Source organism: Armigeres subalbatus, chromosome 2 (genome assembly GCF_024139115.2).
Source record: "Armigeres subalbatus isolate Guangzhou_Male chromosome 2, GZ_Asu_2, whole genome shotgun sequence".
Taxonomy (NCBI): domain Eukaryota; kingdom Metazoa; phylum Arthropoda; class Insecta; order Diptera; family Culicidae; genus Armigeres; species Armigeres subalbatus.
The window spans coordinates 190049301-190056391 of record NC_085140.1 but is presented as its reverse complement, the minus strand read 5'-3'; positions in this window follow the sequence as shown (position 1 = coordinate 190056391).

The window sequence follows — 7091 nt, the reverse complement described above, 5'->3', positions numbered from 1 at the left end:
CTGGCGATTCGCATCCCTTCGGCGGGTACCGATGGCTGGCTGGGGCCAGCTTGTGGCTCAGCAACTTGTGCCTGTCTAGTGCCTTTCGCCTTCTTGGGCATACGCCCTTCAGGCTCCGGTGCACCATCCAGGCGACGCTTCGCCTTAATGGTAGCGCGTTTGGGTCGCTTCTTACTTGGCGTTTTCTTGCCCTCACTGGCCGTAAGGGCGGTCGCCTCATTCGCCGCAGTAACACCGCTAGGGGAGGAGAGGGCCTTGGTCTGCGTACCTTTGGCTATCCTCTCTGCTTCCGCTACACGCCTGATGTAAGCGACCTGTTCTTGTCTTGCGACACGAACAGCTCGCCGGAGCACCAACAGGCTCTGGTTAAGCTCCTTGTTGGTGTTCTGCCTGCCGCTTACGAACTCGATGATCTCATCGAGTTGCTCGGCCACCACCCGTATCCCGGGTAGTGGCTCGTCAGGCGATGCAGGCAGGGCTACTCCCCACCACCGCTGGAGACTCTTCGGTGCTGCCAATAGCAGCAGCCGTCACTCCACTTGCCCCTCTTTAATAGGGGACCTCGCTAGGCCCCTTTTGGCAAAGGGGTCCGTCACCTCCAACTCCAAAGATAGGTTTCGTTCAGTACTCATTTCTTATGGGTCCCCCTTGAGGCTGCCGCCGAATCCTACTGGAGTAGTCGCCTTTAGTGATCCCATGGTTATCTATGCCTGCCTTTGCGGCGGCAAGCAGGGAGGCCATGCGAGGGTTGACACTTGCGTGTTCAGAGCCAGATCAGCGCAAGTCAGGAAAGGGCATCTGAGCCTACTCCCACCCAGTAGGCAAAACTGGATGGCAGGATTGGGCAGCGTGCTACAAGGCCCGCCACGGTTTTATGGGACGGAAGACAGCCTAGCCATTAGCCCACTCGCCGTTTCGAGTCAGTGTCACCCGACCCTACTAAGAGAGTAGAATGTCAGACTGCCAGCCCTCACTTCACAATATAACAATATCCAAATACGAAACCAGTACACGCAACCAGTATGCCATAATCAGGGTCTTACTGATATCAACCCTGATGTGCCAGTGGCACTCTCTGGGCTTGTGCTTTTGAAGCGGCACACAGTCGCTTTGATAGAGTCTGCTTACGGGCACTTGTGGTTTTTTTGGGAGGGATTTTAGCAGAGCCCACTGCTAAATCCCACCACGCCCTAGGCAGTTCTCCCTGACTCACAGACAGCTGGGGAGGGGTCGTCAAGCCCTTGGACATGGTCCCTGCTGCCCCCAAGCAATACTCTGGAACTGTTCAATGAACTCCAACCTAAGTCCCGTAACAAACGAGGATTGTTCAACTTTGTAGGATCAGGAATCAAAGTTATTACTGGAAATTTGGACAACAATGATCTCATAAAGATCTCAAAAAATATCGATGAATTATTTTCTAAATCAAGCAATTTAATTACAGAGAATAATGAGCAAAGACGTATAAACTCTCAATTTCAAAATAGAATCAATAGGATTATTAGGAAGTTAGAAATTCAACAAAATCAAATTACTAAAAATTTAATTGCAGTTTGGAATAAAAAATTAGCAACAGATTTCACTATAATTAAAGAAGTGTTCAAAATCAACGTAAATCTAGACTTTTTAAAATCACATCTTGAAGATATTTTCGAAGCCATAAAACTTTCTAAACTTCAGATTCTCTCGAAAAACATATTGTCATCACTAGAATTGGAATTCGCTTCAAAACGGTTAGAAGAAAAAGGTTTAATTATAAATAGCTCAGAAGAAATTTACGACTTTCTAGAAATATCTGCTTATCATAATCAAACAAAGATTGTTTTTGCTATTTCAGTGCCGTTGCTAGAGAACCAATTGTATGAAAACTTCATTATCGAACCATTACCAGTAGGGAACAAAATTATTCAAATCAGTCACAGCCAAGCCATGAGAAGCAACACGTCCACCTACATCGTAGCAAAACGCTGTAAACAAGTGCAAAAGCGGAAGTTATGCAACCAAGATGATTTGATCGATATTACCCAGGATGAATGCATCCCCAACCTACTACAAGGACAATCGGCGAATTGTTCGTTCACCGAATACACCATTCCTTCAGAAACTAAACTTGTAACAGGAAATTTGGTTGTGTTAAAACAAGTCAAATCGATGGAAGTAAACTCTTCTTGTGGTATATCTAGCCGAATTTTAACAGGATCATACCTCGTAGAATTTCATAATTGCTCAGTTTATCTAAATGGATCTAAATTCGAGAATATCGAAATGGTTGAAGCAGAATCTCCTATGATACTACCCCTTGACGGCCTTTCCATAACAGAAAGTAGCTTCGAGCCAGTTCTACGTCTCGAAGAAGTCAACATTAAAAACAGGAAACTTTTGGAGGATTTTACCGCAACTCACCAGTTGAAGACATACTCATCATTCACAATGTCTATCATAAGCCTCATATTCGCAATTAGCATCATAGCTTTCACAGCCTGGCGAAAGTTTTCCCGTAAACTTCGTTCATACATCCAAGGATCAAGGAAACCGGCCAAGTCAAATCATTCGACGAATCGAGACGATTCTCTTCAAAGGAGGGAGTAGTTATTGACCACAATCTAAATTCAACCATAGATCTAAAGCCATCGAACATCTAAGTGAAGACGATTACCATAAGCCATAATTATCCTTCATTATCAGCGGATTGTATCCCAACTTCCAGAAGCCCGGCACTTAGCAACAAGTTACACAGCCGAATCTGCTGATAGCGCAACATGTGGCAACGACGACGAAGACGACGCAGCACCGATGGAATTCAGGCCAACTGACACTTGCTAGGAGCTAGGTTTTTGTATGCTGTAAGGACTTTGATTCATTTTAATTTAGCAACAATAAATCATTCCGTTCCGATCGTTCGAGGTAGTTAGTTCTTTCGTTGAAATTCCCTTGTCTTTTTTTAAAAACCCTTTTTGAAAGGTAAAAGTAATAATTTATGTACACGAGGAATTAGAAAGAATAAATTTTGGCTGTTACGCCCTTTCGAAATGCTGGTCTAGACTTATAAAAAAATGGGTATGGTATAAATTTGTTTGTTCTTCATTAATTATTGGTGTTCACTAAATATAACAAATACTACAAACTCAGTAATTTGAATATTGAAGTAACAGATTCACCTTTCGTTTATTGGCATAGCAGTTTCTATTATGAGTCATGAATTTGTTCCATTTACCAATCAAGTGGAAAATTGCTAATGTATTGGTGCCAAATTCTGTTTGTTTATATATTTAGTAGAAAAAGTCAATCTATCCAATCTTTATATGCCTGCGAACAAGATTTTTGAAAAATACTTTTAGGATACAAAATATTTAGAAATCCTAAAAGTCTGTTTGAATTTTTCAATTACCCCACTTGTGGGGTAAGTGAAAAAATAATTTTAGAAGAAGATTTTTCGATATAAGTACACATTTTCTGTTCATACATTTCATGCAAACGATAATTATACTGAATAGAGCATAATTGTGTTTTGTTGTGATGCTTTTTGATACTTCCAGAAAGTCAAAGGGTACTAAAGTGCCTTCATTAAATGATTTTAATTTTTTTGTTTCTTTACTGGAACTAACATTTCATCTCCATTTGTGTCCAACATTCCTTTTGTTTCAGGTTTAAAGTAAGAGAATGAACCTTGGCGATAATGTTGTTTTGTGTATTCAGCGAAATTATCTTTGAAATAATAATCAAACCTGGAATCATCAGTGTTGTGCTTCATTAACAATCCACTTATAATTTCAGTAGAAGAGTCTTCATTAGCAAAAGGCTAAGTCTTCTAAATCTCGACTAAATAAATCATAGTTGTTGATATATTTGCAATTGAGGTGATTCTTGTATTTAAGCTCTATAAATACCATTTTTTCACGAATTATCTATCAAACATGGATTCTTTTATACACTGACACGCTTTGCACTTTCGGTTCCTGATTTAGCATTACCACGTGTCATTCTAATTACCAAAAGCCTTCGAATGGGTTTAAATTGGTATCATTTGTTTATATACGCTCAATAATAAATTGTTGTGTTTGAAAAAATAGAGAAATGCATTCAATGTCGGAAAATTTCACTTGTCCTACGCGTGGCAAAAAACAGGCAAAATCATTAAAAAAAATTCAAAATTTTTGATGTTCATATCAAAATTTTTGTGGCTGGAATTCAAAACTACAGAGAAAACCAACTTATCAATGCACTAATTATGAATGTGTCATGAAAACCAACAGCTCAAAATATTCGTATTTATTGACACGCAAAACAACTTGGGTAAAAGATAAACATGGCAGCTTAATAAACTTTCACTCTCGCATGTTGAAATGGTTTATTACTTCATGTATCACTTTTTTTATTATTTGAATGGCGTTGTATGATTGTGAAATGAAATTGAATAATTCTGTTCTTCATAAGTGAAATATTAAATTACTAATCAAATATAAAATAGGTATAAGGCCACAGTTGTTCTCTATCTGTCATGTTTGACGCACGCGATAGCAGATGAGCTCTGCTGAAAAATATTTTTCTGGTCGGTTTTTGGAGCTATTGTGATCGCATTAGCTTTGTTCTTGTGCGCTTGATCGATTGCGGATTTGTTTTTGCGAACGAGCCAAACACACCACGGTACGATATGAGTGAAATTGTTAATACTGTGCAATTCTGCTTTCCTGCAAATTCTCCGCGCCCGTCGTTGAGTGATATTGCTAGTTTCGTAAAACTACTGGAAGGCGATGTGTTGAACATCGAAACCGTGTGTAAAGTGACTGAAAAGCGGAGCGTATGTATTAAGTATAACACGAAGGAGGCAATGACGGAGTCACTTGTCAAAAACGCGGAAACCAAACATTTTATATACAGTGACGAGAAATCGGTGGATGTGTGTATGACGATGGCTGGTCAAAATGTACACTATGTCCGGGTGTTTGATCTTCATCCGGAAATCAAGAATGAAAAACTTTCTTCGACTCTTCAACGATACGGAAAGGTAGACCGAATTGTGCACGAGAAGTTTCCTGCAAATCTGGGACTAGATCATGTATGCACGGGTGTGAGAGGTGTGTACATTGGCCTTAAAGAGGACATTCCCCCGACGATTGTAGTTTGTAATCGAAAGGGAAATATATTTTATGACGGACTAAAAAAAATGTTTTGCATGCCAATCAGAAGGACACCGGAAGAATTCCTGTCCAGAGAGACTAAATCGGAATCAGCCACTTTCGCCAAATCAGGATCGACGGAGCATCGCCTCCCAAGGAAAAGCTCTCGTAAGAATGCAAAATAAGTTTGTTTTTATTCTTATGTTTTATACTGTAACTTACTTGTTATGATGGAATATCGGCTTCGTAAAGTTTTTCTATAAAACGCCTGAGCCTATTAAATAAACTATTGAATAAAAAAGGTGAAAGGCCACACGGCCGTGTAGAAAAAATTCCCATACAATTTTTTTGCAAAGTTACTCCATTTTGCATGATTTGTCGAGAAATCATAAAACATTTTTTACGCGGATTTTCGAATTTTGAACCGAGAACTTTTTTTACACGGAACGCATTCCCAGTGTAAAACAAGAATCGGGTGTACCGCAGCATCGTAACAGTACGTTCTAAAGGCCAACACATCGATCGTTTTTCCACAGGCTAGAACACTCAATATCACGGAGAATTTTAGTAATTTCTGCCGTAATTGTCAGATTTTCAAAGAACCGGCAGGCGGTATTTCCATCGTTGCTAGAGTCTGAACCATGTTTCGGCACATCAATTATCAAACCTAGTCTGCGTTTGAAAGCTTTTTGAATGTCCTTCTTTTTCTGTGAGATTTTCAATTTTGCTTCAGGTGTACCGGCTCGCCAACACCGTATATCGGATCTATATGCAATGTTCAGTAAACATTGCATAAATCTATTTCGAAAAAAAATAATAATACCATTAGTCGCAAGATGAACCCAAGAAAATGCGGCATGACATAACCAGTTCCTGTTTCTAGTTTCAAAAACCGATTTGGTTCTTTTAGCTTCAATCCACCGTTTTTGAAAACAGGAACTAAGTCTCGTGATTTTTTTTTTCAGGCCTAATTCTTCGCATTTACTCACGATACCTGCTTTGCGAATTGTTGCGAAAACGGTCGGAGCACCTCTACTTCGAATCACGAACGACTCTCCAATACGCTCCTCTTTTTCTTCTCCTTCTACCACACCGGCTTTCCAGTCGAGGCTGACGGCCCATATTTCCGCCTCTATAGCTGCATATTGTTGCTCACTTTGATAGCCAAATTTTATAACAATCAAGACGACATCATCTGGTTTACCACATATTCATCACCCGCTCAATTTAAATTGGCGGTTGAATCTATGTTTACAAAAATTATCCCTATCTTTCCACTTTATACAAATAATTAGTAAATGTTACTGTTCGGTAACAATGCTAAAGTGGAGGCCCTATAGGTACTTCCCCATGCAATATGTACGAATATCGCCTACACTTTAGCATCTTATGTTGCATCATATACGATTTAGTGTTGACTGGGCACGGTGTGACTATCACATTTAATAAAATTTATGATCTGCGTAAAAATCTGGATGAAAACTATTGAGTTTTGACACTTTTTTCAAAATATTAAGATAAATGCCAGCACTGGATATCTTGTTCCTAGTTTCGCTTAAATCGAATCACAAATCATTCTGCGTTGTATCTTTCAGTATGTGCTTGATATGGTCACAAATACATAGAGTGTATTCCGAAGTGTGTTGCTGCCAATGGAAACGACAGTTAGTTTTACTTTCCGTTTTTATTTTCTTAAATATGGAGCAAATACAGGGGGAAAGAACTTTTGGCCAAAAACCATTCAACCGAATGCCGAAAGTTGTTGGCCGAAAACGCCGTTTGACCGTTTGGTCGTTTGGCAGAAAGAACCACTGTAAATAGTGAAAAAGTATTAATGAAAAATGAGAATTTGTTTTTTATTTGAACACCGTCTTTAATTTATAGATTGCACAGACTGATTGTTTGACTTAATTCTATTCAAAACTAATTTACTGACATTGAAGTCGAAAAAACAACATATTTCATTAGATAGTC